Source organism: Triturus cristatus, chromosome 2_2, assembly GCF_964204655.1.
Source record: "Triturus cristatus chromosome 2_2, aTriCri1.1, whole genome shotgun sequence".
NCBI lineage: Eukaryota > Metazoa > Chordata > Amphibia > Caudata > Salamandridae > Triturus > Triturus cristatus.
Genome location: NC_140582.1, coordinates 317,630,510 through 317,658,121, shown reverse-complemented (window position 1 = coordinate 317,658,121; position 27,612 = coordinate 317,630,510).

The following is a 27,612-nucleotide window of genomic DNA, read 5'->3' as shown; positions in this document are numbered from 1 at the left end:
TGGGTTTCACACACGTTATAGTTAGAAATTAGCATTTTAAAAACCTTGCAAATTCACTGAAAAAACAATAGGTTTCAAACATGTTATAGTTAGGGATTAGCATTTAAAAAACCTTACAAATTCACTGAAAAAACCATAGGTTTCACACGCGTTATAGTTAGGAATTAGCATTTAAAAAACCTTAGAAATTCAATGAAAAAACCAAAGGTTTCACACATGTTATAGTTAGCTGGACATTTCACTCGTAAAAAACCAATGAAATTTCCCCGTTATAGTTAGTTCAGCTAACTATAACTCGCGCGCCCGCAATGCACTACTGATGACGTCACATATTACATCACTCATGACATGGTCACTGACATCACTCATGATATCACTGATGACATCTCAAATGACATCACTGATGACATCACTGATGACATCATCCTTGTGAAAGAGTAGCAGACCTCTTCTTCCCCTAATATAACCTTTAATACACACATTCAAAAATAGAAACTAAAATGTACAAAATAATGAACATATCAATATCAGTTACAACAACCTATTCAGTAATTCGAAGAACCACATACACATCCACTCATTCACCAACAGTCCTCTACAGTCACTCATACATGTACTCACTCATCATATGTATTCATACACCTATACATCCTGTTACACAACGCCACTCATCCATAGAGTTACTCACACACATAGTTACTCATGCTAATAAAGAATCAAACATCCATTTACTTGCATATACAGTTATACACACACCACCACACCTACTTCTACAGAAACTTACACATACTTAGTCTTTTAAACAATCACTTATAGAAACACATACTTATTCATACAGGAACTCTTTCAATCTCTCACTCTCACATATACTCACTTATATACACCAATAGTCACATATACTAGTTAAAAACATATGTAGTTACTCATGGAGACACTATTGAGACAGTCATTCACTCACTAACACACCCATGCACACACTCATCCACCCATACAGTCCTGCACACATGCTGTCTTCAACACATACAAACAGTGAGTCACTCATTCATGCACCTATGCACTACGTAATACCCCCCACTGAACCATACAGACACTCAGACACTCATACTGACAAAAAACCAACTAATAACCTATATAGACACTCATGTAGCTACTCACCAACCCATGCAGCCACTTATACACAAAGTAAGAAACTGATACAGATATTTTCATATTTAAAGATTACTCAGTAAGCCATTTATTCACTATGATACACTTAATCAGTCAGTTACACTAAAAATACCAATTTATTCTTCCATTGACCTTGAGATATACATAAATATAAAACATATTTAATTTTCAGAAAAACACACAATCACAAGGATGATGTCATCAGTGATGTCATCAGTGATGTCATTTGAGATGTCATCAGTGATGTCATGAGTGATGTCAGTGGCCATGTCATGAGTGATGTAATATGTTACGTCATCAGTAGTGCATTGCGGGCGCGCGAGTTATAGTTAGCTGAACTAACTATAACGGGGAAATTTCATTGGTTTTTTACAAGTGAAATGTCCAGCTAACTATAACATGTGTGAAACCTTTGGTTTTTTCATTGAATATATATATATATATATATTTATATATATATATATATATTACCTACTGGCGGTCGCCAGTAGGTAGTTATAGTTAGGACCGTGTTTCCATAGGAAATCTCAAAATTCTATTTTGAATAACTTTGGCACCGGTTGACGAATCCTCGCGAAATTTTCAAAACTAATGGGGCGCTACGCTACGCTCCTACCCTGAAAGTCTCGGGGTGATTCGTCAAGCGGGGGCTGAGAAAAAAGGGGGTCCCAAAACGCGTTTTCCCCATGCATTTTTCCATAGGACCTTTAGACACAGCTACAGCCCGAACGGCTGAACAGAATTACTTGTAATTTGGCAGAGAGGTAGTCCGTAGGTCAAGGATGTGCCTTTTGTAGGTCTGGTGTAAATCTGTTCAGTAGTTCCTGAGAAAATAGCATTTAAATCAATATATATATCTGTAAGCGCGCTCCGTGCGCTTACGGTAAGCTTACCGTACGCGTACGGTGACGTGCGCGAGCTCAATTCTGATTGGTGGTTACATGACTGTAAACATTCGAATCGGTCGAAATCAGGAAGTATCGGCCGCCATTTTCTGTCTCTCGCAGTGAAAAACAAAGGCTGATAACATGAAAAGGGGGCAACGAAGAGAGTTGCAGACCCCCTAGCGTTCGTCAGGGGGTTCACAAAGGACCAAAAAGTATGAAAAATAAATTTAATAATTTGAAAAAAAAATCGCGGAGTGCGCGTATGGTAAGCTTACCGTACGCGTACGGTAAAAAAAAAAAAAGAATTAACAATCACATTTAATATATAAATCTAAGGACCCCCAAGGGAGGAAAAAACAATTAATATTTTGTAAAAAATGGCGCGGCGTGCAAGGTACGAAATGCGCAACGTGGGCGCTCGGCGCGCAAAGCGCACCGTGCGCGCTAAAATTACAAATAAATACATAACTTAGCATTTAAAAAACCGTACAAATTCACTGAAAAAACCATAGGTTTCACACACGTTATAGTTAGCTGGACATTTTAGTCGTAAAAAACCATTGAAATTCCCCCGTTATAGTTAGTGCAGGCAACTATAACTCACGCGACCGCAATCCTCTGCTGATGCTAATACTGTATTTAGACACTTATTTGCCCATGTCTTCTTCCATTAAATTTTAGCTATACATATATTACAAATATTTTTTTTTCATAAAGACACATATGTCATCAGCAGAGGAATGCGGTCGCGTGAGTTATAGTTGCCTGCACTAACTATAACGGGGGAATTTCAATGGTTTTTTACGAGTAAAATGTCCAGCTAACTATAACGTGTGTGAAACCTATGGTTTTTTCACTGAATATAGATATATATATATATATATATATATATATTTTTTTTCACTTAAAAAACCATAGGTTTCACACATGTTATAGTTAGGTGGATATTTCACTCGTAAAAAACCAATGAAATTCCACCGTTATAGTTAGTTCAGATAACTATAACTCGCGCGCCCGCAATCCTCTGCTCATGACATCACATATTACATCACTCATGACATGGTCAGTGGCATCACTCTTGACATCACTGATGACATCATCCTTGTGATAGAGTGGCGGTCGCGCGAGTTATAGTTATCTGAACTAACTGTAACGGTGGAATTTCATTGGTTTTTTACGAGTGAAATATCCACCTAACTATAACAAAGTGAATTTGCAAGGTTTTTTAAATGCTAATTCCTAACTATAACATGTGTGAAACCTATGGTTTTTTCAGTGAATTTGTACGTTTTTTAAAATGCTAAGTTATGTATGTATTATTATTTTTTATATATATTTATTTTTCAATAAACTACGTATTAAAATATATATTTTTTTTAATGGTTTTTCACTAAAATGTAAATGTTTTTTTCTGCCTTCGGGGTCTTTCAGGGACCCCCTGACAAAGGCTAGGGGGTCAGGAACTCTCTACCCTGCCCCCTTTTCACGTTCGCCACCTTCCTTTTCCACTCTCGCACTGAAAACAAACAAAATGGCGGCCGACACTTCCTGATTTCGACCAATTAGAACGTTGACTGACATGTAACAACCAATCAGATTTACGCTCGCGCACGTTAAGGTGCGGGCACGGTGCGCGCACGGTGTGCGGCTATAGACATGCATGTGCTTTTAACTGCAATTTTCTCAGGAACTACTGAACAGATTGACTCCATATATGCAAAAGGCACATCCCTGACCTGAGGACTACCTCTCTGCCAAATTTCAAGTAATTCTGTTCAGCCGTTCGGGCTGTACCTTCGACTAAAGGTCCTATGGGAAAATGCATGGGGAAAACGCATTTTGGGTCCCCCCTTTTTTCTCTGCCCCCGCTTGACGAATCCCCCCGAGACTTTCAGGGTAGGAGCCGAGCGGAGCGCCCCATTAGTTTTGAAAATTTCGCGAAGATTCGTCAACCGGCGCCAAAGTTATTCAAAATAGAATTTTGAGATTTCCTATGGAAACACGGTCCTAACTATAACTATCTACTGGCGACCGCCAGTAGATATTATATATATATATATATATATATATATATATATATACTTGAAGATGAAGGATCACAAGAGAACAACAGCCAGCCAGGGCAAAAATCTGGATCCCAAAGGGTACAATGAGTCAAAAAGAAATACAATATCCAAGAAAGAAGTGACTCAAACAGATAGATTCACAAAAGAACAAAAATATATTTCCACTACAACGTTTCAGCTTCCGCCTTCCTCAGATAGTACAAGATGGTTTGCTCTGTGGCTGCACAGATGACAGCTGAATTTTCAAAAAGCATCATGAGTGAAGATTCCATTTGGAATGTGGAATCAATGCAGTCCTGAGAGCTCTTGAGATATGCAGTAATCAGGATGTGTTGTCAGTAATGTTCAGTCCATCTGGATGCAGTGATTTTAAACGGTACATCCAGAAGTTTTCCCTGGAGTCCAGTAGTTCTTCCTTTGAAACATGTTCCATGGGGAAAATCTTAAAATCTGATAGTGAATGATCCACAAGGTTTTTTTTTTTTTTTGATAATCAAATTTTTATTGGCATTTCGTAAGTAAGACAAAACAAAATTCAGCGCACATAAGCATCGGTACATAATCGCCATAAGGAGCAACCACAGCATCGCAACTCCAGAAGAGGGAGCAAAACAAATTACAGAACCCTCAATATTGATAATGTTGCAGTACGTTTGTCCGTATCTTCGGAGGACAGCGGACACATCAAGGGGGGTATTAAATTCAGCCACTTGCCCCACACCTTCTGAAACTTGTTCGGACAGCCCCTCGCTGCAAACAAGGGCTCCTCTTGAGCAGCACACCAGTCCACTCCCCGTCGCCACTTACACAGAGAGGGAGGGTTGGAGCTTGCCCACGCAGCCGCTATGTCACGCTTGGCTACAGCAAGGGCCGTATCCAGGAAGAGCTTGTCGGCTCGAGAGCCGTCCAAGACATCGAGGACTCCAAGTAGCAGGCGCAAGGGATCATGGGGGATCTGCCAGCCTAAAGTGTGTGTAAGCTCAGACTCTATCTTGGACCAGAAGGAGGTGAGGACCGGGCAGGTCCACACCAAGTGAAAGAAATCGGCTGGGGCCAGACCACATCAGGCACATGCAGGGAAGGGCGCAAACCAGCTCTGCTTAGCGGTGTCGGGGTGAGGTAAGCTGTGTGGAGGTAGTAGAGTTGAATGAGGTGGAGCCTTGAGGAGGTTGTCAGGGTTCTCGGGGCCATCAGAGCGTCACACCAGTCCACATCCTCCAGGGGACCTATCCAACCCTCCCAACGGGCTCGGAGTGCATCTGAATTAGTAGGAGTGTTGTTGACCAGGGAGTGATATATCCTAGAAACCCCTCCCTTCCCCAGATTCCCCATCAGTACCTGCGACTCTGGGGGGCTAAACTCGGGCAGTGAAGTACCGGTGGAAATGTGTGCTGCAAGCGCGTGACGGAGTTGCAAATAGCGGTAAAACTGGGAGGAGTGAAGGGAGTAGTGGGCCTGTAGCTCGGCAAAGGATCGGATATGATCGCCTGCCCAAATGTCCCCCAAGAGCCAAATCCCAATGCGGTCCCAGGACTGGAAGCCCGTGAGGGAAGATGTCTCGGAGAGACATGAGCCCTGCCATAAAGGTGTTTGTCGGGTGAGTTTCTTGTCCCAGTCGATGTGTTGGAGGGCAGTGTGCCACGCCACCAGGACAGATCTGGTTATCGAGGGTAGTGCTTGCGGAATGAGGGCGCCATACAGGTAGACATGTATCTGCGGGAAGTCCATGTGTCCTAGTTCCGCCTGGTAGGCCGGGTCGGACCAGCCACCTGTGTACCAGTTCTGGACCACAAGGAGTCTAGTGGCAAGATAGTAGAGATGTAAGTTGGTCACACCCATGCCGCCGTCATAGGTTGGGATCCGACAATGCGCCAGGGTGATGCGGGGCCTCCCCTGTCCCCATAGGAATCGGGTAAGTGCCCGGTCAAGGTCTCGGAACCAACTCCCGGAAGGTGGAAGGTAGTATTTTGCAAAATGTACAGGAAACGGGGGAGGATCATCATTTTGACCAGGGCGCTACGACCAAGGGGATTTAGTGGTAAGGCTTGCCAACGTTTCAGATCCGTTTTGGTTTTGGCAATCAGGGGGGTGAGATTCTGGGCCCACTCCAAGTCGGGGAGGAGGGCGATCCAAATTCCTAGGTATTTAAAAGACTGTCTTTTGATAGGGATGGTGGATTGCCAGTCAAAGCAGGCTCTCAATATGTGGCGGGGGACAAGAGTGGATTTAGCTGGGTTGAGGCGCAGGCCAGAAACGTCCTCGAAGTCTCGAAATATTTGCAAACAGAGAGGGCCGGAGCACTCTGGGTCGGCCAAGAAGAGAAGGACGTCATCCGCGTAAAGGGCTATTTTATCCTCGTGACGGGGTCCCAGGACCAGCCCTGAACCTCCTCGTCAGAGCGGATGAGGCAAGCAAGGGGCTCCATAGCCAGCGCAAACAACAAGGGTGAAAGTGGACACCCCTGCCGCGTACCTCTTCTAATTGGGAACACGTCCGAGAGGGCCCCGTTGACAAGGACTCTAGCTCACGGGTTCGACTAAAGGACCTGAACAGCTAATAGAAAATGGGGACCGAAGCCCATCAGTTGAAGAACCTCCATTAAATAGGACCAGTCGACCGTGTCGAAGGCCTTTTTGAAGTCGAGGAGTAATAAGGCCAGATATGGGGAGAGCTGTTGGCGGTGAGCCAGGGCCACATGCAAACGCCGTATACAATGCCAAGTACCGCGTGACGGCATGAAGCCACATTGATCTGGGTGGACCAATTTGGGGAGAAAGGGGTGCAGGCGTTGTGCCAACACCGTAGCGAACATTTTTACCTCGGTATTTATAAGAGATATGGGGCGGTAATCCCAACAGGAAGGAGAGGGCGGCTGGGTCTTTGGAATGACTACCACAGTGGCTAAGTCTGTTTCGGGGAGAAAGGCACCCTTCTCGACCACGCAACGGAAGAGCTCCAGTAAGTGGGGAACGAGGGAGTCCCTCAAGGCAGCGTAGTATTCTAAGGGAAAGCCATCGGGGCCCGGCGTCCGTCCCGTATTCAGTCGGGATATCGCGCTATGGACCTCCTCCGGGGTGAAAGGAAGATCCAGGTCCGAGCTTTTTGCCTGGGTAAGGCTGGGAAGGCGGACATCGAGGCATTCCAACAGTGTCGTGAGGTAGGCCACGGGGTGCTGAGCCGCGTACAGATCGGAGTAGTAAAGGGCAAACGTCTGTGCGATAGCTCGCGCTACACGTTGTGGGGTGCCAGCTGAGTTGTGGCACTCAGGGATTATTCTGTGGGCTCTGGGGTAAGAGACTAGATTGTGAAGGAGCTTCCCGTTTTTATCTCCGCATCCATAGACACGGGCCACTGAAGAGTGCCACAGCGATTTGGCGGATTCGAGGGAGATGTGTCGGATTTCGTCCCGGAGAGCCATAAGCTGCCTCGAGGAACTGGCATTCGGTGTGGTCGCCGAGTCCCTCTCCAATCTCATAGCCTGCGCCTCGAGGCGAGTAAGGCGGGCAGTCTGATCTGCCCGTCCCGGGTGTACAAGTCCTCTTGCCACCCCGCGGAGGGTTGCTTTACCAGTCTCCCACACCACATCCGGGGAGGAGACTGATCCGCAATTGGTTTGGAAGTAATGATGGAGCTCCAGTCTAAGCGCCTCTTTAAGGTGCTTGTCTTGGAGAAACCATGCGTTCAGTCGCCATACGGGCCGGATGCCCCCCCGGGGCTCTCCAATGCATAGGGATAGAGGTGAGTGGTCAGGGTCTCCATGGGGAGAATCAAGATATGGGAAATGAGGAGACAGTTAAGCGCAGGGAGAAGAAATAAGTCTATGCAGGAGTGAGTATGATGGGCCGCGGAGGTGTGGGTAAACTGACGGTCATGGGGGTGCCAGGTCCGCCAAGCGTCGCACAGCCCGAGGGCTTCTGTCCAGTCTTATAGTTTGGAGGCTTAAGATAAACGCGTTGAGGAGGGGGGCCCAGTCGAGTCAAGCTGCGGTCGCAAGACTGCGTTGAAGTCACCCCCAATGACGGTCTGCCCCTGGGGTAGAGCGGAGATGAGCCCCGTGAGGCAGCATAGGGTAATAGAGAGGGTAGCAGGGGGAGCGTAGACAGAAACGAAGTTAATGACTTGTCCGTCTAGGGTTCCGGAGGCAACCACGAAGCGTCCCTGGGGATCAGTAGTGATCTGCATTGGGGTAAAGGGAAGACCCTTGCGTAGAAGTATGGCTACCCCCCGAGCACCGCGGCTGAAGCCGGAGTGCCACACCCTGTCAAAGCCATATCGGGTGAGGAAAGGGCATTGATAACCTAGGAGGTGGGTCTCTTGAAGCATGAGGACGTCAGCCGCATGGCACTGGGCACATTTGAGGACCGCGGTGCGTTTGACACTGTCTAGCATACCATTTATGTTCCAAGACAGGACATGGAATGACTCACCGGTGTTAGCCATGGAGCCTACGTGTGCGGCAAGAGGAATGGGATCAGGGAAGGAATTACCCCCCTAATGTGCACTGTGTGTACGTTTGGCCAAAGGTAGACTGGGGCGCGCGCTGGGTGCTGCGGCTCTTGGAGGCGGTGAAGACTTGGATGTGCAACATGGCGCTGAGTAAAAACAAGGAACTGTGGCTCGCTTTGAACTGTGAGCTGACCTGAATATGGAGCTGAAACTTCAATACCCTCCCAACCCTCCCGAACTCCCCCCTCCCTACACTTCTGGAATGCAAGCATCTGTCGCCCTAGAATCAAAAACCCTAACAATACAGAGTAAATACTAACAAAGGCTAATCTAAAACGTTTAGCTAGGAGTTGGTTGGCTAAGGCAATCCCTTCGATATATGGCGGATAAAGTACTGTCTTCGGTGCATCTTGAATTTACGAGGAGACGAGGGAACAAGAGGTGGCAGCAGCTCCGTCAGAGCCTGTAGAGTTCAGTGCGGCATGTTCTCCCAGGCTAGGCAGTAAAGGGCTTCTGGAGAGGTCCGAGTCAGACCCATGGGGGTGGGAGGAGACGAGTGAAACGGACCGTCTTTCTGACGGATCTGGAGTGTCCGCCTGACTGCACAATCCTGGAGGAGGGGAGGATCCAGAGGGCGGCGGGGCCCCTGTACCATGGGCGGGTGAGTGTGAGAGTCCTCTTTGGCAGTTATTCCTCCTGCGCGACCTTGTACGCCTTCTCTGCGGCTTAGGGAGAGCAGGGTGAAGTGGGGGGGGACATCCGGGACTGGTTCCTCAGGGGTCGTTCCTCCGTTAGCCATGTCCAGGCCGCCTCGGGGGGTCAAAGAATAGTGTCTTGTCTTGGAAGACCACTCTGAGACGAGCCAGGAAAAGGAGGCCGTATCGAAAGGCTGAGGTTGCAGAGCTTTTGTTTGACCTCTGAGTAGGTGCAGCACTGTGCCTGGACTTCCCTGGTGTAGTCGGGGAAAAGCATGATGGTGTGGTTTTGAAATTTCAGGGGGCCGTGGAGTCGTGCCTCTTTAAGGATGGTGTCTCTGTCTCGGAAGTTCAGGAGGTGGATGATGATGGGACGGGGTGAGGCACCAGTGGAGGGTCGGGGGGCCAAGGGGCGGGTGGCCCACACTACCGAGAACCAGGTGGAGAGGGCGTCAGCAGGCAGCCATGATTTGAGCCAGGTTTCAATGAAGGACACCATCTGTCCTCGTTCAATTCCTTCGGGAAAGCCTATGATGCAAAGGTTATTTCTTCGTGCGCGATTTTCAGCGTCCTCTGCTCGCCGGTGTAGCTCAGAGGTGCGGCTCTGAAGGGCAGACATCTGGGTCTTCAGCTGACCTAGCTCACCTTCCACGTTGGAAATACGGGATTCCGCCTCAGTGATTCTCGCTGTGGCATTACGGAGATCCTGGCATATGAGGGCCATGTCCACACGAACCTCCCCAATCTTGCCCTCCACTGAGGCCTGGGAGGCACTGATGGCCTGTAAGATGGCCGAGAGGTCGGTCCCTGGGCCGGAAGGGGTGTCAGGGGGGATCCCATCCGCAGCCACGCTCTGCGGTGGTATATCGGTCCATCTTGACCTGGGTGTGGGGGCCAGGCATTTTCGTGGTACGGTCTTTGCCCATTGCAGGTCCGGAGTCTGGGCCCCTGGGGCCAATCTCAGAGCGGAGGGGAGTTGGCAGACACGCGGCAGGGCCAGGACCCTGGGCAGGGAACGACGATCCTGGACCAAGACCACAGCTTCGGAGGCCCAAGGTGTAGAACTGTGAGAGATCCACAAGGTTAAAATGATTGGCTACAGGCTGGTCAATTTTCTTAATAATTATTGCCGATTTGTGGTTCCTGAATCGTGTACGGAGGTCATTCACTGTTTGGCCTACATATTGGCCAAACCCCTGCATTTGTTACAGCTTGCCCACCAGTCATTGCTTACCGCCGAGCTCCAAATTTACGATCTCTTATTGTGAGAGCTGAACTCAAGCAAGCAGTAACAAATGCAGGGGTTCATTGCTGTGACTCTAAAAAGTGCATCACGTGTGAATATCTTTTACAAACATCATCTCTATCTAGTTCTGTTACGAGAAGGACCTATGCAATAAGGCAGCATCTTACATGTTGCTCAACATGCATTATTTATGTGATTCAGTGCCAACGGCAAAGCTGTAGAAAACAATATGTAGGCCAAACAGTGAATGACCACTCACAATACTGCATTACAGCGTTGTGATTGGCATAGGGGAGCCAATCACAATGCTGCATTGCAGGGTTGTGATTGGCTCTGGGGAGCCTAGCTGCTTCCTCTTTGGCCGGCGCGGAGGAAAGCCGACATAAGAAAGAGACTACGTGGGAGAGAACAGTGAGGAGGCAAGTGTATTTTTCTTTTTTTACACACCTTTGCCCCCTCACCCCGTCACCCCATGTCCGTGTCAGCCACCACTTCTCCTCTTTGGCCCCATTTCCAGCCCCAAGCACGGCTAATGGCACCCGCTGCAATTTGCAGGGGGTGCATGCCAGGAACACCAGAACCAATTTTTCTGGCTGGAAAATCCGACACATGAAATTGTTTTAGGCTTGGGCTGCAGTTAAAGCTCAGCCTAGTTCGCGATTCCTGCTTGACTCCCTTTTTCAGCAATGGGTGGGTCCATGTCTTCTTCTGCGCACTGCCACACCAAAAACTCCTCCTTCCACCACCATTACCCACACTGGCTCTCTGCTCCCATTTTTCAATGGTTAATAGCAGTTGGAAAATAGGAGTGCTAATCTCTACCAAAAGGAACTACATGTGGAGTTTCACCCAGAAAAATCTGAGGGGCATATTTACAAAAGAAATGACAGAGCACATTGTTAGTCTTGTTGGCCTAACGCCATGCTCTGCCACTTCTGAAACGCAGGTCTGCACCGTATTTACAAGAATACGGTGCAGCTCTGCGTTTCTCCCAGTGCTGTCGCTAAATTTACCAGCCTAGCGCCAAAGCAGGCACCCTTGCACCATGGTTCAACGGCGCCCGTGTTGAGGGGAAGTATTGTGTATGTGCAGGAAGGTGTCCATTCCTGCATATAAACAATCTGAAAGGGCGTTTTGTAACTTTAATGTGTTCTGCTTTGTGCAGCACACATAGAAGTTGCAGCTCGTCACTTTTTTTTAATGATGGTTTATGGGCAGAAAGGGACACCTTCCTGCACATAAACAATCGATGGCCTTTTGCTGTTTCTATATGTGCTGCACATCGCAGCACATATAAGGAGAAATAAAGCATTTCTCCTCTTTTCATCAGGGTAAGACCAGGTTCCCCCTAGTCTTAATTTTGACACTGCCCCATATTTACGCAACACTTGTAAATATGGGACAGTGTAAAAAATGTGTGTTGCTAAGTATAGTATGAAAGGTTACCTTATTTAAAGGGCAGCGTTAAGCCACATTAAGTTGCTGAACGTTGCCTTGTAAATAGGTGAAACCCATATCGCCACAGGAACGTCACCTTTGGTGATAGGAGCTTGTAAATATGACCCTAAATCCGATTAACTTGTAAATAAGGCCTAGTGTCTGTGCTCTGCAGTGCCTGGAAGCAATGCACACAGAATGCAGATTCTCACAGCCGTTTGTGCAGATGACTGAATACTGAGGGGCATATTTTCAATAAATTGACTAACAGTATCGTTAAGCCAAGAAGGCTAATGACACACTTTGTCACTTTAGAAACGCAGGGCTGAACCATGTTTACTAGAATATGGTGCAGCCCTGCGTTTTCACTAGCTGTGGTGCCAAATTGGGCTGTCTAGAGCCAACGCAGCAACTCTTGCATCATAATGCAAGGATGCCTGTGTTGAGGGGAAGATTGTTTATGTGCAGGAAGGTCCCCTTCACATAAACAATCATAAAATGCTGTTTTGTAACTTCTATGTATGCTGCTTAATGCTAAATGTTTTTTTTTTTTAAATGATTGTTTATGTGGCGGAAGGGAGACTTTCCTGCACATAAAAAAATCATAGGCAATCATAGGCAATTTGCTGTTTCTATGTGTGCTGCACAATGCAGCACACATGAAAACAGCAAAAGGTGACAAGGTGGTACACCTCACAGGGGCAACTCTTGTTGGTGGATGTTTAGCGGCTAGCCTATGCCGCGAGGCGTGACCCGCCGTATCATACGGACCTGCTGAGCCGGGCGGGACCTGGCTCTGGGCCACAGGGGAGGAAACAGCACGAGGTGACGAACAAACATTAGCAGACTGGACTCACTGCTTGTGCCCACATGGCAATACGGCGAATATTGGGCTCACAGCAATACCTACATGGGGATACAACGGTTTGAGACTGCAAATACCAGATGCCCTTGAGGCAGGAGAACACGCCCACTGGGGCGGAACTATAATTTGAATGCAGGTGTTCTCACCGATTTGCTGTTGCTGTCCTTGCTTTTGGCTCGTGAGAAAGGGAGTGATCCTGAAACGCGTTGAGCCTTATCAATAAAAGCGGAGCTTTTCACATGCTGCTTTCGTCATCTTTGAGGCTGATGTTTCCAAGGTGGTACACCTCACAGGGGCAACTCTTGTTGGTGGATGTTTAGCGGCTAGCCTACGCCGCGAGGTGTGACCCGCCGTATCATACGGACCTGCTGAGCCGGGCAGGACCTGGCTCTGGGCCACAGGGGAGGAAACAGCACGAGGTGACGAACAAACATTAGCAGACTGGACTCACTGCTTGTGCCCACATGGGAATACGGCGAATACTGGGCTCACAGCAATACCTACATGGGGATACAACGGTTTGAGACTGCAAATACCAGATGCCCTTGAGGCAGGAGAACACGCCCACTGGGGCGGAAGTATAATTTTAATGCAGGTGTTCTCACCGATTTGCTGTTGCTGTCCTTGCTTTTGGCTCGTGAGAAAGGGAGTGATCCTGAAACGCGTTGAGCCTTATCAATAAAAGCGGAGCTTTTCACATGCTGCTTTCGTCATCTTTGAGGCTGATGTTTCCAAGGTGGTACACCTCACAGGGGCAACTCTTGTTGGTGGATGTTTAGCGGCTAGCCTACGCCGCGAGGTGTTACCCGCCGTATCATACGGACCTGCTGACCTGCAGGACCTGGCTCTGGGCCACAGGGGAGGAAACAGCACGAGGTGACGAACAAACATTAGCAGACTGGACTCATTGCTTGTGCCCACATGGGAATACGGCGAATACTGGGCTCACAGCAATACCTACATGGGGATACAACGGTTTGAGACTGCAAATACCAGATGCCCTTGAGGCAGGAGAACACGCCCACTGGGGCGTAACTATAATTTGAATGCAGGTGTTCTCACCGATTTGCTGTTGCTGTCCTTGCTTTTGGCTCGTGAGAAAGGGAGTGATCCTGAAACGCGTTGAGCCTTATCAATAAAAGCGGAGCTTTTCACATGCTGCTTTCGTCATCTTTGAGGCTGATGTTTCCAAGGTGGTACACCTCACAGGGGCAACTCTTGTTGGTGGATATATATATATATATATATATATATTCACTGAAAAAAACCCATAGGTTTCACACATGTTATAGTTAGCTGTACATTTCACTCATAAAAAACCAATGAAATTCCCCCGTTATAGTTAGTGCAGGCAACTATAACTCACGCGACCGCAATCTTCTGCTGATGACATATGTGTCTTTATGAAAAAAAAATATTTGTAATATATGTATAGCTAAAATTTAATGGAAGAAGACATGGGCAAATAAGTGTCTAAATACAGTATTAGCATCAGCAGAGGATTGCGGTCGCGTGAGTTATAGTTGCCTGCACTAACTATAACGGGGGAATTTCATTGGTTTTTTACGAGTGAAATGTACAGCTAACTATAACATGTGTGAAACCTATGGTTTTTTCAGTGAATTTGCAAGGTTTTTTAAATGCTAATTCCTAACTATAACGTGTGTGAAACCTATGTTTTTTTCAGTGAATTTGTACGTTTTTTTAAATGCTAAGTTACTTTACGCCATTTGTGGCGTGCGCGCCCACTTAACGCAGGTCGTTCTGTGCTTCGCGCACCGTGCGCACACAGTGAGCACGCGGTGCGCTTTGCGCACCGCGTGCCCACGTTACGCTAGATGGGCCATGGACGCACGATGCGCTTCGCGTACCGTGCGCACATGGAGGTCATATGATGAGCATCGTTGTGACAGGTAAAATATATGTTTTGTTTATCTCTGATGAGACATGCACAAAAGGTGCCCTTCGGGCACCTTTTGCACACGGGGTGGGGAGAATGTGGATATATATATTTTTTTTATTATTTCTTACCGTACGCGTACGGTAAGCGTAACCGGCGAAATTTTCGAAAAAATTAAAATTGCCTTTTTTCACTTGGGGGATCGTTGGGGACTCCCTCGACATGGCTAGGTGCTTGGGAGCTGTGTAAACAGCCCCTTTACATGATTTGCACTTTGTTTTTGAACCCCCTGTCAGAGTGCGAGAGAGAAAATGGCGGCCGCCGCTTCCTGGTTTCGACCGATTCGAATGTTTACTAAGATCTAAGGGCCAATCAGAATCGCGCTCGCGCACGCCACCGTACGCGTACGGTAAGCGCACCGTACGCTGGCTCAGATATATATATTGATTTAAAGGCTATTTTCTCAGAATCTACTGAACAGATTTACACCAAACCTACAAAAGGTACTTCCTTGACCTGAGGACTACCTCTCTGCCAAATTTCAAGTAATTCAGTTCAGCCGTTCGGGCTGTAGCTCGGACTAAAGGTCCTATGGAAAAATGCATGGGAAAAACGCGTTTTGGGACCCCCCTTTTATCTCAGCCCCCGCTTGACGAATCCCCCCGAGACTTTCAGGGTAGGAGCGGAGCGTAGCGCCCCATTAGTTTTGAAAATTTTGCAAGGATTCGTCGACCGGCGCCAAAGTTATTCCAAATAGAATGTTACGGTTTTCCTATGGAAAGAGGGTCCTAACTATAACTACCTACTGGCGACCGCCAGTAGGTTATATATATATATATATATTCACTTAAAAAACCATAGGTTTCACACATGTTATAGTTAGGTGGATATTTCACTCGTAAAAAACCAATGAAATTCCACCGTTATAGTTAGTTCAGATAACTATAACTCGCGCGCCCGCAATCCTCTGCTCATGACATTACATATTACATCACTCATGACATGGTCAGTGGCATCACTCTTGACATCACTGATGACATCATCCTTGTGATAGAGTGGCGGTCGCGCGAGTTATAGTTATCTGAACTAACTATAACGGTGGAATTTCATTGGTTTTTTACGAGTGAAATATCCACCTAACTATAACATGTGTGAAACCTATGGTTTTTTAAGTGAATTTGTAAGGTTTTTTAAATGCTAATTCCTAACTATAACATGTGTGAAACCTATGGTTTTTTCAGTGAATTTGTAAGTTTTTTTAAATGCTAAGTTATGTATGTATTATTATTTTTTATATATATTTATTTTTCAATAAACTACGTATTAAAATATATATATTTTTTAATGGTTTTCCACTAAAATTTAAATGTTTTTTTCTGCCTTCGGGGTCTTTCAGGGACCCCCTGACAAAGGCTAGGGGGTCAGGAACTCTCTACCCTGCCCCCTTTTCACGTTCGTCACCTTCCTTTTCCACTCTCGCACTGAAAACAAACAAAATGGCGGCTGACACTTCCTGATTTCGACCGATTAGAACGTTGACTGACATGTAACAACCAATCAGATTTACGCTCGCGCACATTAGGGTGCGCGCACGGTGCGCGGCTACAGATATGTATGTGCTTTTAACTGCAATTTTCTCAGGAACTACTGAACAGATTGACTCCATATATGCAAAAGGCACATCCCTGACCTGAGGACTACCTCTCTGCCAAATTTCAAGTAATTCTGTTCAGCCGTTCGGGCTGTACCTTCGACTAAAGGTCCTGTGGGAAAATGCATGGGGAAAACGCGTTTTGGGACCCCCCTTTTTTCTCTGCCCCCGCTTGACGAATCCCCCCGAGACTTTCAGGGTAGGAGCTGAGCGGAGCGCCCCATTAGTTTTGAAAATTTTGCGAAGATTCGTCAACCAGCGCCAAAGTTATTCAAAATAGAATTTTGAGATTTCCTATGGAAACACGGTCCTAACTATCACTATCTACTGGCGACCGCCAGTAGATAATATATATATATATATATATATATATATATATATATATATATATATATATATATATACTTGAAGATGAAGGATCACAAGAGAACAACAGCCAGCCAGGGCAAAAATCTGGATCCCAAATGAGTCAAAAAGAAATACAATATCCAAGAAAGAAGTGACTCAAACAGATAGATTCACAAAAGAACAAAAATATATTTCCACTACAACGTTTCAGCTTCCGCCTTCCTCAGGTAGTACAAGATGGTTTGCTCTGTGGCTGCACAGATGACAGCTGAATTTTCAAAAAGCATCATGAGTGAAGATTCCATTTGGAATGTGGAATCAATGCAGTCCTGAGAGCTCTTGAGATATGCAGTGATCAGGCTGTGTTGTCAGTAATGTTCAGTCCATCTGGATGCAGTGATTTTAAACAGTACATCCAGAAGTTTTCCCTGGAGTCCAGTAGTTCTTCCTTTGAAACATGTTCCATGGGGAAAATCTTCAAATCTGATAGTGAATGATCCACAAGATTATTTTTTTTTTTTGATAATCAAATTTTTATTGGCATTTCGTAAGTAAGACAAAACAAAATTCAGCGCACATAAGCATCGGTACATAATCGCCATAAGGAGCAACCACAGCATCGCAACTCCAGAAGAGGGAGCAAAACAAATTACAGAACCCTCAATATTGATAATGTTACAGTACGTTTGTCCGTATCTTCGGAGGACAGTGGACACATCAAGGGGGGTATTAAATTCAGCCACTTGCCCCACACTTCTGAAACTTGTTCAGACAGCCCCTCGCTGCAAACAAGGGCTCCTCTTGAGCAGCACACCAGTCCACTCCCCGTCGCCACTTACACAGAGAGGGAGGGTTGGAGCTTGCCCACGCAGCCGCTATGTCACGCTTGGCTACAGCAAGGGCCGTACCCAGGAAGAGCTTGTCGGCTTGAGAGCCGTCCAAGACATTGAGGACTCCAAGTAGCAGGCGCAAGGGATCATGGGGGATCTGCCAGCCTAAAGTGTGTGTAAGCTCGGACTCTATCTTGAACCAGAAGGAGGTGAGGACCGGGCAGGTCCACACCAAGTGAAAGAAATCGGCTGGGGCCAGACCACATCAGGCACATGCAGGGAAGGGCGCAAACCAGCTCTGCTTAGCGGTGTCGGGGTGAGGTAAGCTGTGTGGAGGTAGTAGAGTTGAATGAGGTGGAGCCTTAAGGAGGTTGTCAGGGTTCTCGGGGCCATCAGAGCGTCACACCAGTCCACCTCCTCCAGGGGACCTATCCAACCCTCCCAACGGGCTCGGAGTGCATCTAAATTAGTAGGAGTGTTGTTGACCAGGGAGTGATATATCCTAGAAACCCCTCCCTTCCCCAGATTCCCCATCAGTACCTGCGCCTCTGGGGGGCTAAACTCGGGCAGTGAAGTCCCGGTGGAAATGTGTGCTGCAAGCGCATGACGGAGTTGCAAATAGCGGTAAAACTGGGAGGAGTGAAGGGAGTAGTGGGCCTGTAGCTCGGCAAAGGATTGGATACGATCGCCTGCCCAAATGTCCCCCAAGAGCGAAATCCCAATGCGGTCCCAGGACTGGAAGGCCGTGAGGGAAGATGTCTCGGAGAGACATGAGCCCTGCCATAAAGGTGTTTGTTGGGTGAGTTTCTTGTCCCAGTGGATGTGTTGGAGGGCAGTGTGCCACGCCACCAGGACAGATCTGGTTATCGAGGGGAGTGCTTGCGGAATGGGGGCGCCATACAGGTAGACATGTATCTGCGGGAAGTCCATGTGTCCTAGTTCCGCCTGGTAGGCCGGGTCGGACCAGCCACCTGTGTGCCAATCGTAGACCACAAGGAGTCTAGTGGCAAGATAGTAGAGATGTAAGTTGGTCACACCCATGCCGCCGTCATAGGTTGGGATCCGACAATGCGCCAGGGTGATGCGGGGCCTCCCCTGTCCCCATAGGAATCGAGTAAGTGCCCGGTCAAGGTCTCGGAACCAACTCCCGGAAGGTGGAAGGTAGTATTTTGCAAAATGTACAGGAAACGGGGGAGGATCATCATTTTGACCAGGGTGCTACGACCAAGGGGATTTAGTGGTAAGGCTTGCCAACGTTTCAGATCCGTTTAGGTTTTGGCAATCAGGGGGGTGAGATTCCGGGCTCACTCCAAGTCGGGGAGGAGGGCGATCCAAATTCCTAGGTATTTAAAAGACTGTCTTTTGATAGGGATGGTGGATTGCCAGTCAAAGCAGGCTCTCAATATGTGGAGGGGGACAAGAGTGCATTTAGCTGGGTTGAGGCGCAGGCCAGAAATGTCCTCGATTTATTTGCAAACAGAGAGGGCCGGAGCACTCTGGGTCGGCCAAGAAGAGAAGGACGTCATCCGCGTAAAGGGCTATTTTATCCTCGTGACGGGGGTCCCAGGACCAGCCCCGGACCTCCTCGTCAGAGCGGGTGAGGCAAGCAAGGGGCTCCATAGCCAGCGCAAACAACAAGGGTGAAAGTGGACACCCCTGCCGCGTACCTCTTCTAATTGGGAACACGTCCGAGAGGGCCCCGTTGACAAGGACTCTAGCTCACGGGTTCGACTAAAGGACCTGAACAGCTAATAGAAAATGGGGACCGAAGCCCATCAGTTGAAGAACCTCCATTAAATAGGACCAGTCGACCGCGTCGAAGGCCTTTTTGAAGTCGAGGAGTAATAAGGCCAGATATGGGGAGAGCTGTTGGCGGTGAGCCAGGGCCACATGCAAACGTCGTATACAATGCCAAGTACCGCGTGACGGCATGAAGCCACATTGATCTGGGTGGACCAATTTGGGGAGAAAGGGGTGCAGGCGTTGTGCCAACACCGTAGCGAAAAATTTTACCTCGGTATTTATAAGAGATATGGGGCGGTAATCCCAACAGGAAGGAGAGGGCGGCTGGGTCTTTGGGATGACTACCACAGTGGCTAAGTCTGTTTCGGGGAGAAAGGCACCCTTCTCGACCACGCAACGGAAGAGCTCCAGTAAGTGGGGAACGAGGGAGTCCCTCAAGGCAGCGTAGTATTCTAAGGGAAAGCCATCGGGGCCCGGCGTCCGTCCCGTATTCAGTCGGGATATAGCGCTATGGACCTCCTCCGGGGTGAAAGGAAGATCCAGGTCCGAGCTTTCTGCCTGGGTAAGGCTGGGAAGGCGGACATCGGGGCATTCCAACAGTGTCGTGAGGTAGGCCATGGGGTGCTGAGCCGCGTACAGATCGGAGTAGTAAAGGGCGAATGTCTGTGCGATAGCTCGCGCTACACATTGTGGGGTGCCAGCTGAGTTGTGGATCTCAGGGATTATTCTGTGGGCTCTGGGGTAAGAGACCAGATTGTGAAGGAGCTTCCCGTTTTTATCTCCCCATCCATAGACACGGGCCACTGAAGAGTGCCACAGCGATTTGGCGGATTCGAGGGAGATGTGTCGGATTTCGTCCCTTAGAGCCATAAGCTGCCTCGAGGAACTGGCATTCGGTGTGGTCGCCGAGTCCCTCTCCAATCTCATAGCCTGCGCCTCGAGGCGAGTTAGGCGGGCAGTCTGATCTGCCGGTCCCGCGTGTACTAGTCCTCTTGCCACCCCGCGGAGGGTTGCTTTACCAGCCTCCCACACCACATCCGGGGAGGAGACTGATCCGCAATTGGTTTGGAAGTAATGATGGAGCTCCAGCCTAAGCGCCTCTTTAAGGTGCTTGTCTTGGAGAAACCATGCGTTCAGACGCCATACGGGCCGGATGCCCCCCCGGGGCTCTCCAATGCATAGGGATAGAGGTGAGTGGTCAGAGTCTGCATGGGGAGAATCAAGATATGGGAAATGAGGAGACAGTTAAGCGCAGGGAGAAGAAATAAGTCTATGCAGGAGTGAGTATGATGGGCCGCGGAGGTGTGGGTAAACTGACGGTCATGGGGGTGCCAGGTCCGCCAAGCGTCGCACAGCCCGAGGGCTTCTGTCCAGTCTTATAGTTTGGAGGCTTAAGATAAACGCGTTGAGGAGGGGGGCCCAGTCGAGTCAAGCTGCGGTCGCAAGACTGCGTTGAAGTCGCCCCCAATGACGGTCTGCCCCTGGGGTAGAGCGGAGATGAGCCCCGTGAGGCAGCATAGGGTAATAGAGAGGGTAGCAGGGGGAACGTAGACAGAAACGAAGTTAATGACTTGTGCGTCTAGGGTTCCGGAGGCAACCACGAAGCGTCCCTGGGGATCAGTAGTGATCTGCGTTGGGGTAAAGGGAAGACCCTTGCGTAGAAGTATGGCTACCCCCCGAGCACCGCGGCTGAAGCCGGAGTGCCACACCCTGTCAAAGCCATATCGGGTGAGGAAAGGGCATTGATAACCTAGGAGGTCGGTCTCTTGAAGCATGAGGACGTCAGCCGCATGGCACTGGGCACATTTGAGGACCGCGGTGCATTTGACACGGTCTAGCATACCATTTATGTTCCAAGACAGGACATGGAATGACTCACCGGTGTTAGCCATGGAGCCTACGTGTGCGGCAAGAGGGATGGGATCAGGGAAGGAATAACCTCCCTAATGTGCACTGTGTATACGTTTGGCCAAAGGTAGACTGGGGCGCGCGCTGGGTGCTGCGGCTTTTGGAGGCGGTGAAGACTTGGATGTGCAACATGGCGCTGAGTAAAAACAAGGAACTGTGGCTCGCTCTGAACTGTGAGCTGACCTGAATATGGAGCTGAAACTTCAATACCCTCCCAACCCTCCCGAACTCCCCCCTCCCTACACTTCTGGAATGGAAGCATCTGTCGCCCTAGAATCAAAAACCCTAACAATACAGAGTAAATACCAACAAAGGCTAATCTAAAACGTTTAGCTAGGAGTTGCGTGGCTAAGGCAATCCTTTCGATATATGGCGGATAAAGTACTGTCTTCGGTGCATCTTGAATTTACGAGGAGACGAGGGAACAAGAGGTGGCAGCAGCTCCGTCAGCGCCTGTAGAGTTTAGTGCGGCACGTTCTCCCAGGCTAGGAAGTAAAGGGCTTCTGGAGAGGTCTGAGTCAGACCCATGGGGGTGGGAGGAGACGAGTGAAACGGACCGTCTTTCTGACGGATCTGGAGTGTCCGCCAGACTGCACAATCCTGGAGGAGGGGAGGATCCAGAGGGCGGCGGGGCCCCTGTACCATGGGCGGGTGAGTGTGAGAGTCCTCTTTGGCAGTTATTCCTCCTGCGCGACCTTGTACGCCGTCTCTGCGGCTTAGGGAGAGCAGGGTGAAGTGGGGGGGGACATCCGGGACTGGGTCCTCAGGGGTCGTTCCTCCGTTAGCCATGTCCAGGCCGCCTCGGGGGGTCAAAGAATAGTGTCTTGTCTTGGAAGACCACTCTGAGACGAGCCAGGAAAAGGAGGCCGTATCGAAAGGCTGAGGTTGCAGAGCTTTTGTTTGACCTCAGAGTAGGTGCAGCACTGTGCCTGGACTTCCCTGGTGTAGTCGGGGAAAAGCATGATGGTGTGGTTTTGACATTTCAGGGGGCCGTGGAGTCGCGCCTCTTTAAAGATGGTGTCTGTGTCTCGGAAGTTCAGGAGGCGGATGATGATGGGACGGGGTGAGGTACCAGTGAGGGGTCGGGGGGCCAAGGGGCGTTGGGCCCGCACTACCGAGAACCAGGTGGAGAGGGCGTCAGCAGGCAGCCATGATTTGAGCCAGGTTTCAATGAAGGACACCATCTGTCCTCATTCAATTCCTTCGGGAAAGCCTATGATGCAAAGGTTATTTCTTCGTGCGCGATTTTCAGCGTCCTCTGCTCGCCGGTGTAGCTCAGAGGTGCGGCTCTGAAGGGCAGACATCTGGGTCTTCAGCTTACCTAGCTCACCTCCCACGTTGGAAATACGGGATTCCGCCTCAGTGATTCTCACTGTGGCATTACGGAGATCCTGGCATATGAGGGCCATGTCCACACGGACCTCCCCAATCTTGCCCTCCACTGAGGCCTGGGAGGCACTGATGGCCTGTAAGATGGCCGAGAGGTCGGTCCCTGGGCCAGAAGGTGTGTCAGGGGGATCCCCTCCGCAGCCACGCTCTCCGGTGGTATATCGGTCCATCTTGACCTGGGTGTGGGGGCCAGGCATTTTCGTGGTACAGTCTTTGCCCATTGCAGGTCCAGAGTCTGGGCCCCCGGGGCCAATCTCAGAGTGGAGGGGAGTTGGCAGACACGCGGCAGGGCCAGGACCCCGGGCAGGGAACGACGATCCTGGACCAAGACCACAGTTTCGGAGGCCCAAGGTGTAGAACTGTGAGAGATCCACAAGGTTAAAATGATTGGCTACAGGCTGGTCAATTTTCTTATTAATTATTGCCGATTTGTGGTTCCTGAATCGTGTACGGAGGTCATTCACTGTTTGGCCTACATATTGGCCAAACCCCTGCATTTGTTACAGCTTGCCCACCAGTCATTGCTTACCGCCGAGCTCCAAATTTACGATCTCTTATTGTGAGAGCTGAACTCAAGCAAGCTGTAACAAATGCAGGGGTTCATTGCTGTAACTCTAAAAGGTGCATCACGTGTGAATATCTTTTACAAACATCATCTCTATCTAGTTCTGTTACGAGAAGGACCTATGCAATAAGGCAGCATCTTACATGTTGCTCAACATGCATTATTTATGTGATTCAGTGCCAACGGCAAAGCTGTAGAAAACAATATGTAGGCCAAACAGTGAATGACCTCCGTACACGATTCAGGAACCACAAATTGGCAATAATTAATAAGAAAATTGACCAGCCTGTAGCCAATCATTTTAACCTTGTGGATCATTCACTATCAGATTTGAAGATTTTCCCCATGGAACATGTTTCAAAGGAATAACTACTGGACTCCAGGGAAAACTTCTGGATGTACCGTTTAAAATCACTGCATCCAGATGGACTGAACATTACTGACAACACAGCCTGATTACTGCATATCTCAAGAGCTCTCAGGACTGCATTGATTCCACATTCCAAATGGAATCTTCACTCATGATGCTTTTTGAAAATTCAGCTTTCATCTGTGCAGCCACAGAGCAAACCATCTTGTACTATCTGAGGAAGGCAGAAGCTGAAACGTTGTAGTGGAAATATATTTTTGTTCTTTGGTGATTCTATCTGTTTGAGTCACTTCTTTCTTGGATATATATATATATATCTATATATATATATATATATATATATATATATATATAGATAGATATATATATAGATATATATATATATATATATATATATGCATGGGGAAAACGCGTTTTGGGATCCCCCCTTTTTCTCGGCCCCCGCTTGACGAATCACCCCGAGACTTTCAGGGTAGGAGCTGAACGGAGCGCCCCATTAGTTTTGAAAATTTCGCGAGGATTCGTCAACCGGCGCCAAAGTTATTCAAAATAGAATTTTGAGATTTCCTATGGAAACACGATCCTAACTATAACTATCTACTGGCGACCGCCAGTAGATAATATATATATATATATATATATATATATATATATATATATATATTCACTGAAAAAACCATAGGTTTCACACACGTTATAGTTAGGAATTAGCATTTAAAAAACCTTGCAAATTCACTGAAAAAACCATAGGTTTCACACATGTTATAGTTAGCTGGACATTTCACTCGTAAAAAACCATTGAAATTCCCCCGTTATAGTTAGTGCAGGCAACTATAACTCACGCGACCGCAATCCTCTGCTGATGCTAATACTGTATTTAGACACTTATTTCCCATGTCTTCTTCCATTAAATTTTAGCTATACATATATTGCAAATATTTTTTTTTCATAAAGACACATATGTCATCAGCAGAGGATTGCGGTCGCGTGAGTTATAGTTGCCTGCACTAACTATAACGGGGGAATTTCAATGGTTTTTTACGAGTGAAATGTCCAGCCAACTATAACATGTGTGAAACCTATGGTTTTTTCAGTGAATTTGCAAGGTTTTTTAAATGCTAATTCCTAACTATAACGTGTGTGAAACCTATGGTTTTTTCAGTGAATTTGTATGGTTTTTTAAATGCTAAGTTACTTTACGCCGTTCGTGGCGTGCGCGCCCACTTCACGCAGTTCGTTCCGTGTGCGGTGCGCTTCGCGCACCGCGCGCCCACTTTACGCAGTTAGTGCCGTGCACGCACGGTGGCCCACGTTACGCTCGATGGGCCATGTACGGACAATGCGCTTCGCGCACCGTCCGCACACGGAGGACATATTATGCGCTTCGTTGTGAAAGGTTAAGTACTATATGTTCATTTCTGATATTTGCCGTGCACAAAAGGTGCACTTCGGGCACCTTTTGCACACGGGGGGGGGGGGGGGACAGGTGGATGGTGTTTTTGTTTTTATTTAGATATTACCGTACGTGTAGGGTAAGCGCATTCGCCGTTTTTTCGAAAAAAAATAATTTGAATTTTTGCCCTTGGGGTTCTTTTGGGACACCCTAACCAAGGCTAGGTAGTTAGGAGCTGTCTTGCCTGCCCCTTTTCTTGTTATCCCAATTTGTTTTTCCTCCCCCCCTCAGAGTGCGAGAGAGAAAATGGCGGCCGACACTTCCTGGTTTCGACCGATTCGAATGTTTACTAAGATCTAACAGCCAATCAGAATCGCGCTCGCGCACGGTACCGTACGCGTACGGTAAGCTTACCGTAAGCGCACGGTAAGCGCACGGTAAGCTGCCACAGATATATATATTGATTTAAATGCTATTTTCTCAGGAACTACTGAACAGATTTACACAAGACCTACAAAAGGCACTTCCTTGACCTGTAGACTACCTCTCTGCCAAATGTCAAGTAACTCTGTTCAGCCGTTTGGGCTGTAGCTGTGTCTAAAGGTCCTATGGAAAATGCATGGGGAAAATGCGTTTTGGGACCCCCCTTTTTTCTCAGCCCCCGCTTGACGAATCCCCCCGAGACTTTCAGGGTAGGAGCGGAGCGTAGCGCCCCATTAGTTTTGAAAATTTCGCGAGGATTCGTCGACCGGCGCCAAAGTTATTCCAAATAGAATGTTGCGGATTTCCTATGGAAACAGGATCCTAACTATAACTACCTACTGGCGACCGCCAGTAGGTTATATATATATATATATATATATATATATATATATATATATATATATATATATATATATATATATATATATATATATATATATATATATATATATATATATATGTCAGAAGAAGAGTTGCCCCTCGGCGGGACAGCACTCGCAGGCAGGGAAACGCCCATCGGCAAAAGCAGCAACCACGACCATTCTCCTCAACGTTCCCTCCGTCCGACGCGTTTCGGGCATACGCCCTTCCTCATGGACAGTCTTAAAAGAAACAAGGCAAGCAGTTAGCACCAGTATAACCCCTCATTTATTTCCTTTAACAGGTGTCACTCAAGTGAGTATTGATGGTGCATTATGGGACTGGTGGTTAGTGTAAACCCGTGTGGGTCGTCGCCTTGAATCCATTTACAAAGTTTTCATCGAGGAAAAAATTGTCTTTGTAGCGTTGCTCTTGCTAGATGAAAAGCCCCTACTGCTCCGCATAACAGCTGCACAGATCCGCAGCAGCGGACCCACTCGGATCTCGTGGTGGTGCCGTCCCGTGGCCGGGCCGGCCACATAAATGTCAGAAGAAGAGTTGCCCCTCGGCGGGACAGCACTCGCAGGCAGGGAAACGCCCATCGGCAAAAGCAGCAACCACGACCATTCTCCCCAACGTTCCCTCCGTCCGACGCGTTTCGGGCATACGCCCTTCCTCATGGACAGTCTTAAAAGAAACAAGGCAAGCAGTTAGCACCAGTATAACCCCTCATTTATTTCCTTTAACAGGTGTCACTCAAGTGAGTATTGATGTGAAAAAATTGTCTTTGTAGCGTTGCTCTTGCTAGATGAAAAGCCCCTACTGCTCCGCATAACAGCTGCACAGATCCGCAGCAGCGGACCCACTCGGGTCTCGTGGTGGTGCCGTCCCGTGGCCGGGCCGGCCACATAAATGTCAGAAGAAGAGTTGCTCCTCGGCGGGACAGCACTCGCAGGCAGGGAAACGCCCATCGGCAAAAGTAGCAACCACGACCATTCTCCTCAACGTTCCCTCCGTCCGACGCATTTCGGGCATACGCCCTTCCTCATGGACAGTCTTAAAAGAAACAAGGCAAGCAGTTAGCACCAGTATAACCCCTCATTTATTTCCTTTAACAGGTGTCACTCAAGTGAGTATTGATGTTGCATTATGGGACTGGTGGTTAGTGTAAACCCGTGTGGGTCGTCGCCTTGAATCCATTTACAAAGTTTTCATCGAGGAAAAAATTGTCTTTGTAGCGTTGCTCTTGCTAGAGGAAAACCCCATACTGCTCCGCATAACAGCTGCACAGATCCGCAGCAGCGGACCCACTCGGGTCTCGTGGTGGTGCCGTCCCGTGGCCGGGCCGGCCACATAAATGTCAGAAGAAGAGTTGCCCCTCGGCGGGGCAGCACTCGCAGGCAGGGAAACGCCCATTGGCAAAAGCAGCAACCACGACCATTCTCCTCAACGTTCCCTCCGTCCGACGCGTTTCGGGCATACGCCCTTCCTCATGGACAGTCTTAAAAGAAACAAGGCAAGCAGTTAGCACCAGTATAACCCCTCATTTATTTCTTTTAACAGGTGTCACTCAAGTGAGTATTGATGTGAAAAAATTGTCTTTGTAGTGTTGCTCTTGCTAGATGAAAAGCCCCTACTGCTCCGCATAACAGCTGCACAGATCCGCAGCAGCGGACCCACTCGGGTCTCGTGGTGGTGCCGTCCCGTGGCCGGGCCGGCCACATAAATGTCAGAAGAAGAGTTGCCCCTCGGCGGGACAGCACTCGCAGGCAGGGAAACGCCCATCGGCAAAAGCAGCAACCACGACCATTCTCCTCAACGTTCCCTCCGTCCGACGCGTTTCGGGCATACGCCCTTCCTCAT